General features: G+C 39.4%; 1 long non-coding RNA gene across 1 annotated transcript; it reads right to left on the bottom strand.

The window, feature by feature from the left end:
• Nucleotides 1–2,639: 2,639 nt before the first annotated feature.
• On the bottom strand, nucleotides 2,640–18,851 carry LOC147916423 (uncharacterized). The gene is made up of 3 exons (XR_015552903.1): nucleotides 18,699–18,851; nucleotides 3,624–3,718; nucleotides 2,640–3,541 (listed from the first exon to the last, which is right to left on the bottom strand). It is a non-coding gene; the product is annotated as an uncharacterized LOC147916423 (long non-coding RNA).
• Between the last annotated feature and the right edge of the window lie 5,334 nt (nucleotides 18,852–24,185).

A 24,185-nucleotide genomic window follows, 5' to 3' on the forward strand; every position in this document is an offset into this window, starting at 1 on the left:
ATATAAAGGAATTTTGTATATTTTTAGGAATTTTTTTTGGTCAGATATTGTGGCACCCAGGTAAGAAGATGTAACTTTCTGAACCTACTGAAATTGGTCCACATGAGCTTTTGAAGTGAAGTTTTTTAAAGTTTCTGATGATTCTTGATATTAAATTTGTAGTATTCCTCACATTTGTAAATAACTTTTGGAAAACTACAGAAGTAATGAATTATGATTATGGTTCTACTTGAAGTTGTTAAATATTCCGAGTTCAACCGCAAAGCTTTTTGTGGTAGAAGAAAAATGATAATTAAACGGCCGAGAAAATAAGTAATTAAAATAGAATTTTAATAAAAACCTAAAAGAGTATATTTTTTATTGTTTTGCTTTTTGTTAATGTTTTTATGAGTCCAGGGGTTCTATTACTGTGCAGTTTGGGTCTCCTTCTAAAGAGTTTAAGATTCCTTTATCTTATTAGACAGTTATTCTTTTAAAGTGATACTGGAAGAGGGGATTGTCTAGGTCAGTACATTTTTGAGTTAATTTCAGGATTAAGCCAAGGATATAAGCATGAAAACAAAGTGAAGATTTTCAAGTTTGGAGACAATTTGAATCCATGGTTTCCTATGATAATGTAAAACATGTAGTTCCAAAATTGATGACAGCTAATATTTCCCTAGCACTTAGAAGCAAACATTATTCTAAGAGGTTTACATGTACTTAGACAACAACCCTATCAGTTATTTTATAGAGAGGGAAACTGAAGCACAGAAAGATCAAGTAACTTGCAGAAGGTGGAGCTGGAAAATAAATTTAAGCAGTTTGACTCCAGAGCACGTTGTCTTGACTACTGTGCCATGTTGCTTCTTTGCGGGGGAGGGAGAGAGAGCAAGGGAAACTTGAGCTCAAAGAAAAAGTGGGGAGAGAGCAGGAAGGACTATTAGATTAATGAACCCTCATATTAAAGCAAGGTCAAAAGAAACTTAAACTTAGCAAAGACAGAAGAAGATTAGAATTCATGATGTGAGTGTCCTTTTTTGTCATTCCGCCTGAGAGGAATCAGGAGTCCTTAGAGAGCAGCTGACTCCATTTGGGGCATGACAGTCTCAAGGTTAGTCTATGACATTTTGTTATTGCAAAGAAACAAGGATACTTCTAAGGCTGTCTATAGCTAAGCTAAAGGATCTAGATCTAATGGGCTTCCATTGCTATGCTGTCATAACTAGAACACAGCAGTGGTAATGTGAGAAAATCTAACAATGAGTTCAATTATTGAAACCAGTTGAGATGGAGAACAGCTATAAATTCATAATGATGCTCAAAATGAATAAATAATATAAAGTATGCCCAAAAAAATCATATATAAATGTGAGTTATTTCGTGAGTAGAAAATCATAAACCACATAAATATATGACCAATGGTGGCTGAAGAGATGACCACATGACCTCTACATCAAGGTTCTAGTGTGATCAACAATGAAATGGCTTTGAGAGCATGGTCCCAGTATTCAGTATCAGAAACATCTCCAATAAAAGAGCATTAAATCAGAGTCAGGAGATTGGCTACAGGGAAATGAGCTTTCTGTAAGGACATAACCTTGTTGATCTGTAGAGAAAGCAAGGACCAAAATGGTCTTGGATATGTGCAAATATAGATGACTAAAAGTGTAGATTTTTTTTCTAAGTTCTCTCTGAATGGTGATGTATGTCCTGATGATAAAAGGCCTGGGAACAGCAAGAAACAGATTTCTTATATCCAAAAGTCTCCTTCCTTACCCATACAGCATCACAGGCACTATGTGCCCACAGCAGAGACTTTGCCAGCCAAGGGAGGCTGTGCTGCAACATAGTGTGTCACTTCCTTCTCTGAGTGGTCAACCCACTTCCAATATTTTTTTTTACATCCTTTGTTAATTAAATAATAAATGTGATCAAATAGTACACAGAGCGTGTCCACAGTATCTTCTCTCAAATTTGCAGGATTATCTGAAATAATATAAGATTTAATACATCTTAGTTCCTTAAGACCTGCTAGACTTTCTACGTTGTCATGTTACTTAACCTTCTGTACCTCCATTTCTTCATTTGATAGATGGATAATTATATTCTGATTATATGTTTATAATGATACCAAATTCACAGGATTGTTGGAGATGATGCTTGGCACATAGTAAGGTCTCAAAAAAAGTTATGTATTATTACTACTGTTGTTGTTAATGATTGTGTCCTAAATAAATGTTCTATCAGATTTCATACAACTGAAATGACGGCATTTCCTTCTATGGTTATTCCTAGCCATTGGGTACCCCTTTATTACCTAATATGAGCTTAAGTGACACAAAACTATCCTCTAGCTAACAACTAGGGGTTTTAGCTATTTTTGCAATAGAAGTAAAGTTGAATAATATGAAGACATGTTTAGGGAGTAATATTTTTTCTATTAGCTTCCACTATTTCTTAAATGTAGGCAGTTTCTATCTTGGAAGTCGTTTGTGTTTTATGAAAATAGTAGAGATAGTTATTTTAAATTTATAACACATCTTCCTCTAGCATCAAGGCAATAAAATGAGAGACTCCCACCTCGGTATATTAGGGGGAAAACAAAGAGAGTCAACTTCATACTTCTCTAGTCCCTTAAGAATTTACCATAAGGGCCATTGACATGAGTTTTGTAGGGAGGAGAGTGTACCCCTACCCATGGTACTAGAAAATCCTCATACCCTAGAGTGCTGGAGTTTCTCCCAACCATGGAAAACTGTTGCCCCCATCCAATCTCTCTCAGTAGTTCTCAATTTCCTGAAAAAAAAGTCAGTAGTGGAAGAGAAGGAAGAAATAAAAAAGAGACAACATTTTTGCAGAGACTACAGGTAAGATGTAACTACTGAAAGATGGCCAGAGAAGGAAAAAAGTGAATTATTTTGAAATCATGTTTAAATAATTGTAATGACGCAGAACTTTTTCTTTTGGTTTGGGACATGGCAAAAGGAAGGAGAATACATTCAGTATTCTCATTTCTCCCTCCCCTTGATATTCATTTGTAACACCTATCATTCAAAAGAGCCTCCACTTGTACCCAGGCCAGCCTGATTTAGTGTAACTTATTTAATTCATGATATACAAGTACCAAAACTCCTGAGCTTCCCTGAAGCCTGAACTCTCTAACTATCCCAGTTCTGAGGGGACAAAGAATAAAGAAGAGTCATCTTGCAAGTCACCATCACCTAACACCTTGCAGGTTAGAGAGACCAGACAAGAAGCAGAAGTCCCTCGCACACCCATTGTGAAGGGAATCAGGGAGAGCAGGTGGCAGCAGCTATCCATACTCACAGGCTGTTAGAAAATCAAAAAACAGCACATTTAGCTACTCAAACTCCAAAACTTAAAATGACTCAATGGGATAAAAGTTTATTCTCTCGCATTTAAATTTCAAATAGATATTCCTAATCTGCCAGTAGCTCTTTTCCAATCAGTGAGTCAGGGACTTGAGCTCTTTGCCTCATATAACTCTATTACCTTCAAGTCCTGATTTCCACGGTCACCTTGTTTATCTGCCTCAATCCTGAAAGAGAAAGAACATGACAGATTGATCTCCCACAGAAGGTTTTTGATGTTCAGACCTGGAAATAAAACACGTCACTTACATCTCACTTCCATTCATGTTCCATTGCTGAGAATTCAGTCATATGACCACAGCTGACTGCAAAAGGAAACTGGGAAATGTAGTCTAGCTGTGTGCCTTGGAAGAAAAGAAAAGTAGATGTGGTCAACTTTTAGCCACAGACCTTTTGGAAAAGTTCTAATGAAAATCATACTTCAAAATTTTAACAGCCTCTTTGAAAAGCATTCTGCTTTTTTAAAAAATTATATAAAATATAAATGTACTTTACTATGTATATATATATACACATATAAGTATTTTTAATTCTCACAAACAGTCCATATTGAAAGAGTCGATCTAAAAGTTCATATTGATCCCCCCAGACTTGAAATCACACTCCCCAATAGCTCTGATAGGGACAACCCTATCAGAGATTGCTTATTTAGGCAGGTTCCGTGCACTAATTGTCTAGTATGTCAGTGCACTGTTTGGTATAAACCAGAGTATAAAAGGACTGGCTCTTAAAATACACCATCTTGTTCATTTTCATTAGAACTTAACAGATATTAGCAGGGCCCCCACTAGAGACTGTTCACATGTATATTTATAGTTGACCCTAAAGCTACAGTACGGGCTAGCTTGGGCAGAATTCCAGGTGTTCAGAAATGCAAAGTGAATTGCTATTTTAATTAATGTTTAAAAGTAAATTTCACCAGGAGACTATACGCAAGATCACCTGTCATAATAATAAAAAAAAGTTTCCCATATTTGCACGGTATGTGCTATCCAAACAAGTCCTTTCAGCAGATTTTAATTTAGTATTCATTTGTACCACTCAGTTAGTTTTCATCTGGGCATTATGATACCAAGTATGCATTTACTACTTACTGGAAAAATATGAGTGATTTTTTTGATCCACTGTTATTACAACCTGCCTCATGAAGTGACTTTGGAAATACTATATCACCCTGTCACCCCCAATTTTACAGCTCTTAATAAATTTACGACTGAGGGAGACTGGCAGAATCAGAAAACTACCTCAGAGTGAGTTTGGCCTTGGCAAAAAGCTGGGTAGACTACAGAAGCTATTACTGAAAGTGGCCTCTCCTCAGCTGCGAAATATTTCAAATTTAAAGATTAAAGGCAGCCTCACCAACCCAAATCACATACCCGATGAGTGTGTTAATGACCTGTCAACAATTTCTTTAGAATTCCACTTCATGTTTTCTACAGGAAAAGAATTAAATTGGGACACTGTTTCTTAATCGGCACATTCGTTAGGTGTCTCTTCATGGAAAGCCTTCAACTGGCATCTGTGAAGCAAAGATCAGCACAACTTGGCCCCTACCTTAACAAACTAACCATCTGTTGAGAGTCACAAGAAAGTGAATCACAGATTAAAACAACATCTCAAGTGGGAATGCGGAGGGGATATGGGCTGAGTAGTTGCTTTCTCGTGTTGTAGAAAAATATGGGCAAAGAGTGAGTAGGGATGTATTTGCATATACTGTCTGGGCTTTTAAAATTAGTTTTATTGATACGTGCTTAAAAGCAGGAGTGCAATTCAAAACATTTTTCAAATAGTATGGTTTGGGCATCAACTCAACAGTATAGGTCCTGGGTCTAAGCAATTGCTCTGGCTTTACCAAGGAGTGCCAGCAGTGGGCGCCCTGCTCAAGAGGTAAATTGAACACAGTGTGGCAAGAAGTTTTAGTAGAATAGAGGCTACTTACTGGAGGCGACATAGGCAGACTATGGGATGAGGAAACACCAAACACTTGAAGATGATTTTTGTCTTTGCTCTGCAAGAACCACTTGGTTGCCATATCAGGAGATGAGAGCCGGATAAAATATAGCCACTCACAGCAATTGAGACCGTCATACTATGAATTCTCTAGGCCATCCAGAGGCTCTATATCATCTCATGGTGGCAGGGGTATTTCTAAGACACCGAGGGTTGAACTGTAACTGAACTATTGGAATGTTGAGAAAATGGTGGCTATGGCTTATTTTAAAAGAGTACGAAATTGGGACAAAAAGAAAATGTTGAATTATGCATGTTGAAATCTTTGCATGTGGAACGTGAGGTGTCCTTTCTGCGTGGTCATCCAGTTATTCTGGGCAAATCAGTCTGTGGTTAGGGAACTTCCCTTACACTCTCACACACACACCCGCCTTCTGCTGCCCACACAAGTGCAACCTTTTCTCAAATATTATAACTCCCTAACTTCTCTCCAATTTCTCTAATTTTCTCTATTTTTTTCCATAATGTATATCATTATCTAGAATTGTATCATTGGCTTATTCTTTTCTCCCCCACTAGAATATCAGCTTCATGAGATCAGGGTTTTGTTTTATTATTGTTGTTGTTCATTGCTGCATCCTTTTGCCTAGAACAGTGTTTGGCACATAGTAGACTTTCAATAAATATTGGTGTGTTTATGAACAATTATTAATCCTGATTGTGAACCAGTAAGGAGTTAATCTGTTTCAGTAGTAGGCACTTTATATGCATTATCTCATTTAATTTTTTCAACTATTTTATTGAGGTCATAATTGCTTATAACATTGTATAATTTCAGGTATACATTATTATTTATCAGTTTTTGTATAGACTGCTTTGTGCTCACCACTAGTAGTCTAATTTTTATCCATCACCATACATATGTGCCACTTTACCCCTTTCATCTACCCCCCGACTCTCTTCCCCTCTGGTAACCACTAATCTGTACTCTTTATCCGTGTGTTTATCTTCCACATATGAGTGAGATCATACAGTGTTTGCCTTTCTCTGTCTGGCTTATTTCACTTAACATAATACACTCAAAGTCCATCCATGTTGTTGCAAATGGGTAAATTTTGTCTTTTTTTATGGCTGAGTAGTATTCCATTGTATGCATATACCATGTCTTCTTTACCCAATCATCAGTTGAAGGACACTTGGGTTGTTTCCACATCTTGCGTATTGAGAATAATGCTGCAATGAACATAGGAGTGCATAAATCTCTTTGAATTATTGATTTCAAGTTCTTTGGATAAATACCCAATAGTGGGATAACTGGATCATATGGTATTTCTATTTTCAATTTTTTGAGAAATCTCCAGACTATTTTCCATAGTGGCTGCACCAGTTTTCATTCCTACCAGCAGTGTGTGAGGATTCCCTTTTCTCCACAGCCTCTCCAACGTTTGTTATTTTTTTTGTCTTGTTAATTATAGCCATTCTGACAGGTGTAAGGTGATATCTCATTGTAGTTTTGGTTTGCATTTCCCTAATAATTAGTGATGTTAAACATCTTTTCATGTGCCTTTTGGTCATCTATATATCTTCTTTGGAAAAATGTCTATTCATATTCTCTGCACATTTTTTCATCAGATTGTTTGATTTTTTGTTGTTGAGTTCTTTATATATTTTGGAAATTAACCACTTGTTGGATATGTGATTTGCAAATATTTTCTCCCACTTGGTGGGTTGTCTTTTCATTTTGTTCATGGTTTACTTTGCCTTGCAGAAGCCTTTTCATCTGATGTAGTCCCATTTGTTTATTTTTCCCTTTGTTTCCCTTGTCTGAGTAGACACGGTATTTGAAAAGATGCTGCTAAGACTGATGTCAAAGAGTGTACTGCCTATATTTTCTTCTAGGAGTTTTATGATTTCGGGTCTTACATGCAAGTCTTTAATCCATTTTGAGTTAATTTTTGTGTATAGTGTAAGATAATGGTCTACTTTCATTTTTTTGCATGTGGCTGTCCAGTTTTCCCAAAACCGTTTACTAAAGAGACTTTCCATTCTCCATTGTATGTTCTTGGATCCTTTGTCAAAAATTAACTGTCCATAGATGTGTGGTTTTATTACTGGGCTTTCAATTCTGTCCCATTGATCTGTGTGTCTGTTTTTGTGCCAGTACCATGCTATTTTGATTACCATAGTTTTGTAGTATATTTTGAAGTCAGGGATTGTGGTGCCTCCAGCTGTCTTCTTTTTTCTCAGGATTTCTTTGGCTATTTGGGGTCTTTTGCAGTTCCATATAAATTTTAGGATTCTTCATTCTATTTCCATGAAGAATGTCATTGGATTCTGATTGGGATTGCATTGAATCTGCAGATTGCTTTAGGTAATATGGACATTTTAACCATGTTTATCATTCCAATCCATGTGCATGGGATATCTTTCCATTTCTTTACGTCATCATCTATTTCTTTCAACAATGTTTTATAGTCTTCATTGTATGGGTCTTTCACCTCCTTGGGGAAATTTATTCCTAGATATTTTATTCTTTTTGTTGTGTTTGTAAATGGGATTGTATTCTTGAGTTGTCTTTCTGTTAGTTCGTTATTAGAGTATAGAAATGCAACTGATTTTTTAAGTCAATTTTATACCCTGCGACCTTGCTGTAGTTGGTGATTATTTCCAATAGCTTTCTGATGGGTTCTTCAGGGTTTACTACATATAAAATCATGTCGTCTGCAAACAGCAAGAGTTTCACTTCTTCCTCCTCAGTTTGGATATCTTTTATTTCTTTTTCTTGCCTAATTCCTCTGGCCAAAACCTCCAGGACTATGCTGAATAAGTGTAGGAGAGGGGACACCCTTGTCTTGTTCCTGTTCTCAGAGGGATGGCTTTCAGTTTTTCCCCGTTGAGTATGACATTGGCTATAGGTTTGTTATATACGGCCTTTATTGTGTTGAGATACTTTCCATCTACACTCTTTCTATTAAGAGTTTTTTATCATAAATGGATATCAGATCTTGTCAAATGTTTTCTCTGCATCTATTGAGATGATCATGCGATTTTTATTCCTCACTTTGTTAATGTGGTGTATTACATTGATTAATTTGCAAACGTTGAACCATCCCTGCATCCCTGGTATAAATCCTACTTTATCATGGTGTATGATCCTTTTAATGTGTTGCTGTATTCGGTTTGCCAATATTTTGTTGAGGATTTTTGCATCTACGTTCATCAGCTATATTTGCCTGTAATTTTCCTTCTTTGTGTTGTCCTTGTCAGACATTGGGATCAGGGTGATGTTGGCCTCATAAAATATGTTAGGAAGATTTCCATCTTCTTCAATTTTTTGGAATAGTTTGAGAAGGATTGGTATTAAGTCTTCTTTGAATGTTTGATAGAATTCTCCAGAGAAGCCATCTGGTCCTGGACTTTTGTTTTGGGGGATGTTTTTGATTGCTGTTTCAATCTCTTTACATGTGATTAGTCTATTCAGATTCTGTATTTCTTCTCGATTCAGTTTTGGGAGGCTGTGTGAGTCTAAGAATTTATCCATTTCTTCTAGGTTATCCAATTAGTAGGCATATAGTTTTTCATAGTATTCTCTTAGAATCCTTTGTATTTCTGTGGTATCCATGGTAATTTCTCCTCTTTCATTTCTAATTTTATTTATTTGAGCCTTCTCTATTTTTCTTAGTGAGTCTGGCTAAGGGCTTGTCAATTTTGTTTATCTCTTCAAAGAAACAGCTCTTAGTTTCATTGATTCTTTCTACTGTTTTTTCAGTCTCTATTTCCTTTATTTCTGCTCTAATTTTTAATATTTCCCTCCTTCTGCTGACTTTGGACTTCGTTTGTTCTTCTTTTTCTAGTTCTGTAGGTGTAGTTTAAGATTAATTATCTGCGATTTTTCTCATTTGTTGAGGTGGGCCTGTATTGCTATGAATTTCCCTCTTAGACCCCCTTTTGCTGCTTCCCATAAGAGTTGGTATGTTGTATTTTCATTTTCATTTGTCTCCAGGTATTTTTTAATTTCTCCTTTGATTTCTTCATTGATCCAATGGTTGTCGTTTAGTCTCCACATATTTGTGACTTCCCCAGCTTTTTTCTTGTAGTTGATTTCTAGTTTCATAGCACTGTGGTCAGAAAAGATCCTTGATATCATTTCAATATTCTTAAATTTTTTGAGGCTTGCTTTGTTTCTGAACATATGGTCTGTCTTTGAGAATATTCCATGTGCAATTGAGAAGAATGTGTATTCTGCTGTTTTTGGATGAAATTATTTATATGTATCTATTAAGTTCATCTGACCAAGGGTTTCATTTAAATCTACTATTTCCTTGTTGACTTTCTTTAAGTGGGGTGTTGCGGTCCCCTACTATTATTATGTTGCTGTTAATTTCTCTCTTTAGATCTGTTAATAGTTGCTTTATATACTTTGGTGCTCCTGTGTTAGGTGCATATATATTCATAAGTATTATGTCCTCTTGGTGGAAAGTCCCTTTTATCATTATATACTGCCCCTCTTTGTCTCTCATTGTGTTTTTTATCTTGAAGTCCACTCTGTCTGATATAAATAGGGTAACACCTGCTTTCTTTTGTTTGCCATTTGCTTGGAGTATCATCTTCCATGCCTTCACTCTGAGCCTCTGCTTGTCTTTAGAGCTGAGATGTGAGGCAGAATATTGTTGGGTCTTGGTTTTTAATCCATTAAGCTACTCTGTCTTTTGATTGGAGAATTCAATCCATTTCCATTTAGAGTGATTATTGATATATGAGGGCTTAATACTGCCATTTTATCTCTTGTTTTCTGGTTGTTCTATATTTCCATTGTTTCTCTTCCCTTGTATGTATGACTGCCATTTCAGTTTAGTGGTTTTCTGTGGTGGTTTTCTCTTTATTTATGAATTGTGGCTCTGCTCTGATTTTTAGTTTAGTGGTTACCGTGAGGTTTGTACAAAAGATCACATAGACGAGATAGTCCATTTTCTGATATCCTCTTATCTCCATTAGACTAAGCAGATTCCATCCCTTTCCTCTTCTCCTTCTGAGTTACTGTTGTCACATATTATTCTGTTTTGTGTTGTGAGTTTTTGACTAGATCGAAGTGTGTATAGTTATTTTTGATGCTTTCCTTCCCTTTATCTTTTATGTTATAATTAACATGTTTGCTAACCTGTTCTGATACAGAGCTGCAGTTTTCTGATTTTGTCTGTCTATTTATCTCCTTGCTCAAGGCTTTGTAGACCTTTGCCTTTTTCCTTCAAGTCTGAGGGCTTCCTTTATCATTTCTCATAAGGGAAGTCCAGGGGTGATGAACTCCCTCAGCTTTTGTTTTTCTGGGAAAGCTTTTATTTCTCAATCATATCTGAAGTATAGTTTCACTGGATAGAGTATTCTTGGCTGAAAGATTTTGTCTTTCATTATTTTGAATACATCATTCCATTCTCTCCTAGCCTGTAAGGTTCCTGCTGAGAAATCCATTGAAAGCCTGATTGAGGTTCCTTTGTAGATTATTTTCTTCTGCCTTGCTGCCCTTAATATTTTTCTTTGTTGTTGACTTTTCCCAATTTTACTATCATAGGCCTTGAAGAAGGTCTTTTTGCATTGATGTAATTAGGAGTTCTATTAGCTTCATGTTTTTGTAAGTCCAGTTCCTTCCCCAGGTTTGGGAAGTTCTCAGCTATAATTTCTTTGAACAAGCTCTCTGCTCCTTTCTCCCTCCCTTCTCCCTATGGAATACCTATAATCCTTATGTTGCTTTTCTTAATTGAGTCAGGTATTTCTTGAAGAATTCCTCCTTTTTTTTAAATCTTAGTTCTCTCTCCTCCTCCACCTGAGGCATTTCTATATTTGTATCCTCTCAATTACTAATTCTGTCCTCCATAATGTCAGCTCTATTTTTTAAGAATTCTGGATTATTTTTTATCTCATTAATTGTATTTTTCATATCCAGAATTTCTGTTTGGTTTTTTTTTAATAGTTTCAATCCCTCTGGTGAAGTATTCCTTCTGCTCACTGACTTTATTCCTGAGCTCATTGAACTGTCTTTCTCAGTTTTCTTGTAATTTGTTGAGTTTCTTTATGACAGCTAATTTTAAATTCTCTGTCATTTAGATTGTAAATTTCTGTGACTTTAGGGTTGTCATTTTTCTTCTTCTCTGAAGTGTTACTGTAGGTTTTCATGATGCTCAGTGAACTGACCCTTTGCTGGCGCATTTGTGGTAATATCAGGTCGCAGATTCCACCTGCTACTCCTGAGGGGAAGCAGGAGCTATGTTTCTGATCCAACCCAGTCTGCTGGAAGTTGTGCAGGTATGCTGGGCACTCCTGCAGGCTGGGATAGCACTCTCACACATGCCGGGCTTCTGTCGCCTTTGCTTACAGTTGCACCAGCTGCTGTGCTTGGTGGGAGGGGCTTCTACATGGGGTCCTAGCCAGGGCTACTCATTAGGGCCACAGTGGCATGGTGGACACTCCCGCAGGCTGGAATAGCATTCATGTGCATGCACACGACTGCTTCTGCCTCTTCTTACAGTCATGCTGAGGCGTGTTCCCACTGGCAGGGCCACAGCAGCACAGTGGGCACTCCCGCATGTCAGGATAGCGTTCATGTGTACACGTGGAGCTGCCACCACCTCTTCTTACAGTTGTACTGGTGCACGTTCCCACTTACAGGGCCACAGCAGCACAATGTGTGCTCCCGTGGGACAGGATAGCATTCACCTGTAGTCTGGGCTGTCCCCACCTCCTCTTTGAGTAGCACTGGCCATTGTGAGATGACCCACAATCTGGCTCCCTGCTGCCAGGGACAGGTAGGGGAGCACTCACCTATCTCCACTGCTTCCTATGGACTCAGTCCATCCACCTTCATTTGTATAGCTGCATGGATCTCTCAGATGTCTTGTTGTGCTGTGTGGGTATCTTCCATTGGTCAATGAATGTCCTTTTAGTTGTACTTCAGAGGGGGAGAGACAAAATGAACAGCTCACTCTGCCATGTTGCTGACCTCACTCCTCGTTTAATTTTTTTGTAGGCTGAATGTCATTACAAGTTTTTGGACATGAATGGGGTGATATAAACAATTGCAACCTAAATCCTCACAGACCCCCCCCAACCTGGCATTTCCACAGGGTGCCTCCACTTGCTCCCAAACTGGCCTTAATTTCAAATCATCCTCAGGTAAACTTCTCTGGTTTTTTGTCCCTCATGCCCCTTCTCCACCTGATTAATATCCACTGCCCTTTAAGCCAAGGGAGAATGCCTCTAACTACCACAGCAGAAGTTGTTCACTGTGAAAACACTCATCCTAGTGCCACCTCTTGTTTCTCTCACAGCCAACAGTACTTAAGGTGCTAGAGTGGAACTGAGGTCCCTGCAGAAGGAGGAAAATGCCCCTTTCTCTCTCCCACTGGAACCTGAACTCCAAGTAGTGTTTTGTGTAAACTTCTGACTCTACTCTCTCTGTCCACAGCAACCAAGATTAAACCAAGGGACTGGGAAGGTGAAAAAGAGCATGACACCCTCTCATCTCCCTCATCCAACTTATCGTTACCTCTACCTGCTTAACAGGCATCCCTGAAAATTTCTTGTCTCTACTTTTGGCAAAACCAAGTCTCATTTACATGGGTCACTAACTCACCAGTTCCACAAACACCGTATTCTGAATCCCACTTTGAATTCTTTTCATATACCTTAACACTTTGCAATAACACTATCAAGTAGGCATTATTATTCCCATTTTACAGATGAAGAAATTGGCATTTATTCAGCTAGAGTAACTTGCTTGAAATTACAAAACTAGGAAGTGATGAAAGATTAAAGTGGAATTCAATCTCAGAATTTTTCTTTAACTGCAAGTCTGTGTTCTAAATGGCTAAACCATACCTGGTTAAAATAAACATACTGAGGGGCCGGCCCGGTGGCGCAAGCGGTTAAGTGCGTGCGCTTCACTGCGGCAGTCCGGGGTTCGCCAATTCGGATCCTGGGCACACACCGATGCACTGCTTGTTGAGCCATGCTGTGGTGACATCCCATATAAAGTAGAGGAAGATGGGCATGGATGTTAGCCCAGGGCCAGTTTTCCTCAGCAAAAAAGAGGAGGATTGGCATTGGATGTTAGCTCAGGGCTGGTCTTCCTCACAAAAAAATTAAAAATAAATAAATAAATAAACATACTGAGCAGCATTACTTTTTAATGAAACATACTAATAGGGGAAAAAAGGAAGCAAACTTACTGTTAGAGGGCTGGAAGAGAGAAGTTTAAGAACCAGAAGAATAAGGGTCATAATGAACATGGGCTAAAGCTGTAATCATTTCAATGGGGACAAGGTGGCTTCTGATTTCAGCTCCCATCCCAGCCTCTCATCAGTATCTTAGGCAGTTAACAAGGCCAGGAGACAGACCTCTACCTGCAGTGCTTCAGAAGGGACCTGCCACCTCAACCTCGTCCAGCCCTCTCCTATTTAAAACATCTGGTCACATTGTCAGACCAACTAAAATCTGTTACACCTCATTATGCTGAGGATCCAAGAATAAAGCCTGAATGATTTCCTAAATTGTTGTTAATACAATTCAATAAACTGTGTAATCAGGTCCTTTGAAAGTGTAGAACTGACTAGTAATTAGTGAATAAGAGAGTCTAAAGTAAAATTTGTGAAGCTGTTAATCTAATCAGGATAGATTGTTGGACTTCACATCCAAGAGAGGGAGTCCCTCTCAGTCCGTGTAAAAGTGGAAAGGGTTTGCAGTACTACATCTATTTACACAATGTACATCTTTATCTCCTTTAGATCCTAGCACAGTACTTGCACTGCTTACAAATGTTTTTAATTAATTTCGAAACAACCACTAATCATCACATCCATCTTTCTGCCAGTAAAAGATGGTCTCTGGGTTATAGTTCTTTTTGTTTTTATAACTTTAAATTTCTCAAATTATGGGGAGTTTAACAGTTTCCTTAGAAATTAAACTAGAGGAAAAAAAAAAGGAAACTATAAAATCATAATTAAGCTTAACTCTAGCCCAGTTCTTCATAAGTCTCCCAAAATACCTTGCAAATGTTGTATTTTGGGTGAATTTAGAAAGCTACTTGTACCCGTGTATATTAAAAGAGTGTCAAGGGAAAATGCAAATTTGCATGCCTGAGGCAAAGACTGCGCCAGAATGCACGGAGGCTACAGAGAAATGTTAAAGCGTTAACAGATGCTAGATTGGCCACATTAGCATAGAGCTTCTCTTGTGCTGTGTGCCTGGAGAGAGGAGAGGAAGGAATTAGCACTAGGAATTAGAAAGTAATTAGGACTTTTCCTAGCCACCATTCAGTGACTGAATCTCCATGCCCCATCTTATTCCTTCTTGTAATCTTTCCCTGCCCTCTGATTCATTTCCATCCACTTCTTTCTCTTCTTCCTTTCACTTCCCGCCTCCCTCCTCAACACACAAAATGTCACAAGGGCAGCTAGCAGGGGAGATGGTAAAAACAATTAAGTCCCTTTCCTGCCTAAAACCCTAAGCAAAGTTCAGGACTGCCAAGCTAGTTCCGGTAAGGCTGAGCCTTCAAACTTGAAGACGCAGATGGAAATAAGAATAAATATATGGGCAATATTTATCTTTATTATTTTAGCCCTCTCTATTAAAGTATTGCATTTCATTTTTATTTCCAAAGATGGTCAATGAGAACTCAGTCTAAGGCTTTCTAATTCGCTTACAATGAAGTCATACAAAAATCTCTCTAACATTTTTGGAGATAGGATTTGTGATAAAATATAACTGTTAGGTTAAATGTCATTCCTCATGCATTCATTAGCAACCCACCAAGACCCTCAAAATGTGGCCTTGAAAACAATGAGAGGGCCTTACCAGGCCAGGCACTGGGTGTTGTATATGTATTGTCTTATTTAGGCAACAGAGAAACCTTGAGAGATAGGTTCTTTTCTATCCTCCATGTATAGGTAAGAAAATTGGAGCCTAAAATGATTAAGTAACTTATTTAAGTCAGATAATCAGGGCCAGAGCTGGGAATTCGAACCCTTGTCTGACTACGTAGCCTAAACTGTTTAGAACTAAGCCATGTAATCAATTTGTTGTTAGTGCCCTGGAGTTGACTCTGACTCCTGGTGACCCTGTGTACAGCAGATCGGAATCCTGCCCAGTGTTTTTGCGCCATCCTCTCACCTTTCAGCACTATATCAGAAATGCTCCACTGCTGTTCATATGATTTTCTTCATGGCCAATTTTTTTGAAGTGGGTGGCCAGGTCCCTCCTCCTAGTCTGTCTTAGTCTGGAAGCTCCACGGAAACCTGTCCACCATGGTGACCCTGCTGATATTTGAAATCCTGGTGGCATAGCTTTCAGTACCACAGCAATATGCAGCCACCACAGTCTGACAACTGACAAATAGGTAGTGTGGTTCCCTGACTGAGAAATGAACCCGGCTGGGGTGGTAAGAGAGCTGAATCTAACCACTACACCACCAGAGCTGGCTATATAATCAATAATCTGAAATTTCTTCTCCACATCATCTTTCAATGGCTTTCGTATTATTTCATTTATTTCTAACATCCCAGAGTTACCAGGCACTTGATTCACATGGATCTCTCTCTCCTTCCTCCTCTTTCATCTAAGGTTGCTACTGTCTAGTCTTCTTGGATGACCTACTCTGTGAGAAATGGAGGTAGCCATCAAGTGCCCTACCCAAAGCAAGGGGCCTCATGAACCAATGGCTAAGGTTGTTCTGGGGCATGATCCAGGGTTCCTATTGAAAGTCAAATCTCTTCAGTTCCTTCATTTTAAACCAAACTCCAGGCAAAAAAAAGAAAAAAGGAGATAAATTGGACACATGTAACTAAGTGACCAATGCGAAGAATGGTCAGTCCAAACAGTTGGAGATATACACTGGTTAGTCCAACTGCCATGCAACAGAGACAAGAAATAGGTGAGCCTTAGGAACAGAGGAGAAAATAACAACATCTGCCTAATTACCTTCATACGAGCGGCATGGAGTTCATTTTTAGGAGCTACTGTGGTGGAGGTAAATGACACTGGCTGTGTGGAGGCAAAGACTACAGGTCCTGCTCCCCACTTCTCCTCCTTCTCCACTGGTGATGGAAGCAGTAGGAGCAGCTTTAGAGGACACCGTAACCTCAACTTTCTGAGATCCCATCAGATTTATACCCACATTGCCAGGTGTAACACAAGGAAAACAGGATGCATGCCTGCCATGGACTGAATGTTTGTGCCCCCCACCCTAGTTCATATGTTGAAGCCTTAATCTCCAATGGTAGGTTATTTGGAGGTGGGGCCTTTGGAGGTAATTAATTAAGGTTTAGATTAGGTCATGAAAGTAGAGCCCCCATGATGGGATTAGTATTTTTATAAGAAGAGGAAGAGACCAGAACTCTGTCATGAGGATACAGTAAGAAGGCAGCTATCTCCAAACCAGGAAGCCAGTGCTCACCAGATATCAAATCTGCTGGCACCTTGATCTGGGACCTCCCAGCCTCCAGAACCATGAGAAATAAGTTTCTGTTGTTTAAGCCACCAAGTCTATGGTATTTTATTATAGCAGCCTGGGCAGCCTAAGACAATGCTCAGAGTCTTTGGTAAGGACTGGCTCCAGGCACTGAACATTGTGGGTACTACTTAGAGAGCTACTGACCCAGAAATCCTGGTATGATGGGGTTAATACAAGCAAACTCCTTATGGATAGGGAAGAGGAAGAATAGAGTTGGAGGAAGGCCCATTAGGGAGAAGCTCCGAGGGAGATTTGTCCGTGGTATCCCTGGATTATAGTATGATAAAGTAACCCTAATAGAAGAAGAGCTAGTATTCTTGCAATTCTTGCACCAGTCTTGCAAGCCCTAGACTGGTGCCTCAGGCCCCCAGCTGGCAGTAATGGCATCAGACTGCAGGATCACCAATGAATCTTTGCAAATACAACAGTGGACAGACTTTCCAGTGTTTTCTCTTCCTGGTGACAGGAACCAGCACTGGCACCTTCGATTGAAAAACTCCAAGGTTCACGGAGTTATCAAAAGAGCAAAGACCTCACCGAGGAAAGAAAAACTATTTTTGCAATTGCATTTTGCAATTGGGGAGCCAGCACCTTTTAAATCGACTATCATAAATGAATAATGGCTCATTTTGTACTCCAAGCTAGAGAAGCTCACACACACCTACCTAGGACTATCTTAGAGTTTGCAGGCTAGGATTCCAGGGTCCCATCTGCAAGCTTATCTTCATTTATAGCAGACAATACATCACAGATACAGCATGGCCTAATTCAGAGGTGTCTTGATGATAAGTTTACTCTGTTTAATTCTCCTTTCCCAACTTCTGCTAAGGCATTCACACAGAGAAAGTCTCTCCTTTATTGACCATGATGTCTTTTTTTTTCCACTTTCCTAGAATCCGAGAAATGCTGAGCCAGTGCTTTGTTTTTCACTGGATGAAGGCGCTAAGAACCTCAACTGGACTTTCGCTGTGCTCACATTGCCCCCAGTGGTTTACGTCAGTACTGCAGCCTTGGAGCTGCCAGCGCCACCTCTCATCCCAGGGTTCTCTAGTTCCTTACTCTGTGTTTACAGAACATCTCACAGAATATAAGGCTTAACAAATGCCACATTTACACACTTTATTTAAATTACCTAAGGATAAAGCATTTATACACTGGTTAATAATAAGTCATTTGATTTGTTAGCTTAGACCTTATAGAAGTAAATGTCTAAGTACCAAGATACTCCTGAGAACATATGCCTCCTTCTTGTAAATGGTCGAGACCCACTTTCTAGATGAAGCTCTGCTCCTTAATAATTATATTTCTTTGAGCAAGTTACCCTCACTTTATTCTTCTGAAAATGTGAATAATAAAAAAGAGTATTTTTGAGAGGGAGTCAAGATGGCGGCGTAGGCAGACTCTGAACTCACCTCCTCCCGTGGACACAGCCAATTTACAACTACTCGTGGAAAAATTACCCCTGAGACAGAGCTGAAAACTGGATAAGAGGAACTCCTGCAACAACGGACAATCCTAACTGGGGTGGAAGAGGCAGAGACTCCCTTCCGGAGAGGAAAAACGCCGCCTTCACAAGCCACCAGCTTCACGGCCGCCGGGAGCAGCTCACAGGTACGCAGCCTCCCTGGAGGCACGGGGCTCTGAGCCGGGAGCGCCCCCGCTGTGGGCATTGTGTGGACCCAGCACAATCGAGACCAGCGGCATAATATCTGACTTTGCTGCTACTAAAGCATTGGGTAGCATCCCCAGAAAACCCGGCTCACAAAGAAACTAAAACTGGCTCTTAAAGGGCCCGCGCACAAACTCACCCGTTCCAGAAAGCATCCTAAAATCACCAGAAAGAAAGGTGCACACTGCTTTGGTGACAAGAGACTCACCTAATAGGCCCTGAGTGCATCTCGGTGAGGGGTGAGACCTCTCCAGGGACTGGGACATTGGCGGCGGCCATTGTTGTGGCCTGGTGTGAGCGTGCTGACACAGACGCCATTGGAGTTCTCCCTGAGACCTGCTAGCCCAGGGTCTGCTCCACCCGCTAGAGCACCGATTTAATCCAGCTCAGCCAGGGCAGGCAGCCCACCCTAGAGACTGGCCCCACCTAACAACAAACCCTCAGGCAACGTGTGGGCCTGCATAGATTGGTGACTGGATTTTCTGCAGCCTGGCAACTGAGCTGACTTGAGCGGGGCAGGGTGTGCACAAGGAGCGGGTGGAGAGTGTGGGGTGGTGGCGGAGTGTGTGGGGCTCCCGCCGTGGAGAGACTGGGTCCGCTTGGGGAGGTCGGGCGCTCACACGGGGCAGGACTGTGTTGCCTGTGTGTGTGGACCTGTGGGCGGCAGGGCTTGTCAGCTGCAGAAGACTTGTGCTTCTCAAAGACCCACATAGGAGGTTTGCCCCACCTTCCAAAGCCTGAAACAATTGGGTGCTCCTGTGCCTGAGGCCAGCCCACCCAGCTGCAATCCTCAGAGAGCTGACAAGAGACCTAATAGGCTAGAGGTTTACAGCAATTCTAAGGCCCTGAGCCTAACAACCTGCCACGCTGGGGGCCTACTCACTTAAAAGAAATACTGCAACACCGATGTGGTATTAGAACTTGCACCCAACTGTGCTGGGGCTCCTCACACCTGATAAAGAGACTGAAGGGCCCACAACAACTACAAGCAGCTGAGCATTACAACAGCTGGCCAGGAGCATAACTCAGCCTCCTGGCGCCTATAGGGAGAGCTAACAGGCCACAATAGAAGCACACACGTAGCCCACATAGGGGCCACCCTGGAACATTGAGAACTGAGGGAAGCACACTGGAAGCCTCCTAAGCCATCACTTACATAAGGTCACCTATCCAAGAGCAGGAGGCGTGGCTGACCTACCTAATACATAGACACAAGCACAGGGAAAGAGGCAAAATGAGGAGGCAAAAGAATACATTCCAAGTAAGGGAACAGGACAAAACCCCAGAAAAGGAACTAAGTGAAACAGAAATGAGCAACCTACCCGACAGAGAGTTCAAACTAAGAGTGTTAAGGATGCTAACTGATCTGGGGAGAAGAATAGATGAACTCAGTGAGAATGTCAACAAAGAAATGGAAGATATAAAAAGAACCAATCAGAAATGAAGAATACAATACTGGAAATGAAAAATTCATTAGAGGGACTCAAAAGCAGAGTAGAGGATACAGAAGAACGGATCTGTGAGCTGGAAGAAAGACTAGAAGAAATTACCCAAGGTGAACAGGTAAAAGAAAAGAATTAAAAAGAGTGAGGACAGTCTAAGGGACCTCTGGGACAACATCAAAGCGCACTAACATCCGTGTTATAGGTGTCCCGGAAGGAGAAGAGCGAGACAAGGGGGCAGAGAATCTATTTCAAGAAATAATAGATGAAAACTTCCCTAACCTAAGGAAGGAAACAGACATCCAGGTACAGGAGGCACAGAGAGCCCCAAACAAGATAAACCCAAAGAGGCCCACACCAAGACACATCATAATCAAAATGTCCAGAATTAAAGATAAAGAGAGAATCCTAAAAGCCACAAGAGAATGTCAAGTTACATACAAAGGAAACCCCATAAGGCTATCAGCTGACTTCTCAGCAGAAACCTTACAGGCTAGAAGAGAATGGCACGATATATTTAAAGTGCTAAAAGGAAAAAACTTACAGCCAAGAATACTCTACCCAGCAAGGTTATCGTTCAAAATGGAAGGAGAGATCAAAAATTTCCCAGACAAGCAAAAATTAAAGGAGTTTGTCACCAAGAAACCAGTGTTACAAGAAATGTTAAAGGGACTGATTTAAGGGAAAAGAAGACCACAAATAGGAAAAATTATCTATTTCCACGATTAGAGCGTAATGGATACAAATGCACAAAAACAAGTTGGAGATGATCTCAAAAGCAAAAGGAGGGAGGAGGGTCGTTAAAGAGTCGAGCTTTCAGACAGAGGTCAAACTAAAGTGACCATCAATTCTGTATAGAAGAAGTAAGGAACAGAGAAGGACTACTAAAACACTGAGGGAAAAAAAAAAAGTTAAAAAATGGCAGTAAGTACATACTTATCAATAGCTACTTTAAGCGTCAATGGACTAAATGCTCCAATTAAAAGGCATAGGGTGGCTGACTGGATAAAAACAAGACCCATATATATGCTGCATACAAGAGACACACTTCAGACCTAAAGACACTCACAAACTGAAAGTGAAGGGATGGAAAAAGATACTCCACATAAATGGCAATGAAAAGAAAGCAGGGGTAGCAGTACTCATATCAGACAAAATAGACTTTAAAACAAAAACTGTAAAAGCGAGACAAAGAAGGGCATTACATAATGATCAAGGGAACAATCCAACAAGAGGATATAACACTTGTAAATATCTACGCACCCAATGTAGGTGCACCTAAATATATAAAGCAATTATTAACAGACATAAAAACAGAAATAGACAGGAACACAATAATAGTAGGGGACTTTAACACTCCACTTGCACCAGCGGATAGATCATCCAAACAGAAGATCAATAAGGACACCTTGGCCTTAACCGACCCACTAGAACAGATGGACCTAGTAGATATATACAGAGCATTCCATCCAAAAACCGAAGAATACACGTTCTTTTCAAATGCACATGGAACATTCTCCAGGATTGATCACATATTAGGCCACAAAACAAGTCTCCATAAATTTAAGAAGATTGAAATAATACCAACCATCTTTTCTGACCACAACGGTATGAAACTAGAAATCAACTATAGGAAGAAAATCAGAAAAGCCACAAATACATGGAGATTAAACAAAATGCTACTGAACAACGATTGGGTTAACGAAGAAATCAAAGAAGAAATCAAAAAATACCTGGAGACAAATGAAAATGAAAATACGACATGCCAGAATTTATGGGATACAGCAAAAGCGGTTCTAAGAGGGAAGTTTATAGCAATACAGGCCTATCTCAACAAACAAGAAAAATCTCAAATAAACAATCTAACAATGCACCTAAAGGAACTGGAAAAAGAAGAACAAACAAAGCCCAAAATCAGTAGAAGAAGGGAAATAATAAAAATCAGAGCAGAAATAAATGAAATAGAGACCAAAAAAACAATAGAAAAAATTAATAAAACCAAGAGCTGGTTCTTTGAAAAGATAAACAAAATTGACAAACCTTTAGCTAGACTCACCAAGAAAAAAAAGAGAGAAGGCACAAATAAGTAAAATCAGAAATGAAAGAGGAGAGGTTACAACAGACACCTCAGAAATACAAAAGATTATAAGAGAATACTATGAAAAACTATATGCCAACCAATTGGACAATCTGGAAGAAATGCATAAATTCTTAGAATCATACAACCTTCCAAAACTGGATCAAGAAGAAGTAGAGAATTTGAATAGACCAATCACCAGTAAGGAGATCGAAACAGTAATCAAAAACCTCCCCAAAAATAAAGTCCAGGACCAGATGGCTTCCCTGGTGAATTCTACCAAACATTCAAAGAAGAGTTAATACCTATCCTTCTCAAACTCTTCCAAACAATTGAGGAGGGGAAGCTCCTAACTGATTCTCTGAAGCTGACATTACCCTGATACCAAAACCAGACAAGGACAACACAAAAAAGAAAATTACAGGCCAATATCACTGATGAACATCGATGCGAAAATCCTCAACAAAATACTAGCAAATCGCATACAACAATACGTTAAAAGATTATACACCATGATCAAGTGGGATTTATTCCAGGTATGCAGGGATGGTTTAACATTCGCAAATCAATCAACGTAATACACCACATTAATAAAATGAAGAATAAAAATCACATGATCATCTCAATAGATGCAGAGAAAGCATTTGACAAGATACAGCATCCATTTATGATAAAAACTCTGAATAAAATGGGTATAGAAGGAAAGTACCTCAACATAATAAAGACCATATATGAGAAACCCACAGCTAATATCATCCTCAGTGGTGAAAAACTGAAAGCCATCCCTCTAAGAACAGGAACCAGACAAGGATGCCCACTGTCACCACTCCTATTTAACATAGTATTGGAAGTCCTAGCCAGAGCAATCAGGCAAGAGAAAGAAATAAAAGGGATCCAAATTGGAAAAGAAGAAGTGAAACTGTCACTATTTGCAGATGACATGATTTTATATATAGAAAACCCTAAAGAATCCACCAGAAAACTTTTAGAAGTAATAAACGACTATGGTAAAGTTGCAGGATACAAAATCAACATACACAAATCAGTTGCATTTCTGTACACTAACAACGAAGTAGCAGAAAGAGAAATTAAGAATACCATCCCATTTACAATTGCAACAAAAAGAATAAAATACCTAGGAATAAACTTAACCAAAGAGGTGAAAGATCTGTACACCGAAAACTATAAAACATTGCTGAAAGAAATTGAAGAGGACACAAAGAAATGGAAAGATATTCCGTGCTCTTGGATTGGAAGAATTAACATAGTTAAGATGTCCATACTTCCTAAAGCCATCTATAGATTCAATGCAATCCCTATCAAAGTTCCAACAACATTTTTCACAGAAATAGAACAAAAGAATCCTAAAATTTATATGGAACAACAAAAGACCCGAATAGCTAAAGGAATCCTGAGAAAAAGAACAAAGCTGGAGGTATCACACTCCCTGATTTCAAAATATACTACAAAGCTATAGTAACCAAAACAGCATGGTACTGGCACAAAAACAGACACACGGATCAATGGAATAGAATCGAAAGCCCAGAAATAAACCCACACATCTATGGACAGCTAATCTTTGACAAAGGAGCCAAGAACATACAATGGGGAAAAGAAAGTCTCTTCAACAAATGGTGTTGGGAAAACTGGATAGCCACATGCAAAAAAATGAAAGTAGACCCTTACCTTACACCATACACAAAAATTAACTCCAAATGGATTAAAGACTTGAATGTAAGACCTGAAACTGTGAAACTTCTAGAAGAAAACATAGGCAGTACGCTCTTCAACATCAGTCTTAGCAACATCTTTTCAAACACCACATCTGACCAGGCAAGAGAAACAATAGAAAAAATAAACAAATGGGACTACATCAAACTAAAAAGCTTCTGCACAGCAAAGGAAACCATCAACAAAACGAAAAGACAACCTAACAATTGGGAGAAGATATTTGCAAACCATACATCTGATAAGGGCTTAATCTCCAAAATATATAAAGAACTCATGCATCTCAACAACAAAAAAACTACCAACCCAATTCAAAAATGGGCAAAAGACCTGAACAGACACTTCTCCAAAGAAGATATACAGATGGCCAACAGACACATGAAAAGATGTTCAAAATCACTAACTATCAGGGAAATGCAAATCAAAACTACAATGAGATATCACCTCA

This window comes from Ceratotherium simum, chromosome 8 (assembly GCF_057802395.1).
Source record: "Ceratotherium simum simum isolate JZ-2026a chromosome 8, ASM5780239v1, whole genome shotgun sequence".
Classification (NCBI taxonomy): Eukaryota; Metazoa; Chordata; class Mammalia; order Perissodactyla; family Rhinocerotidae; genus Ceratotherium; species Ceratotherium simum.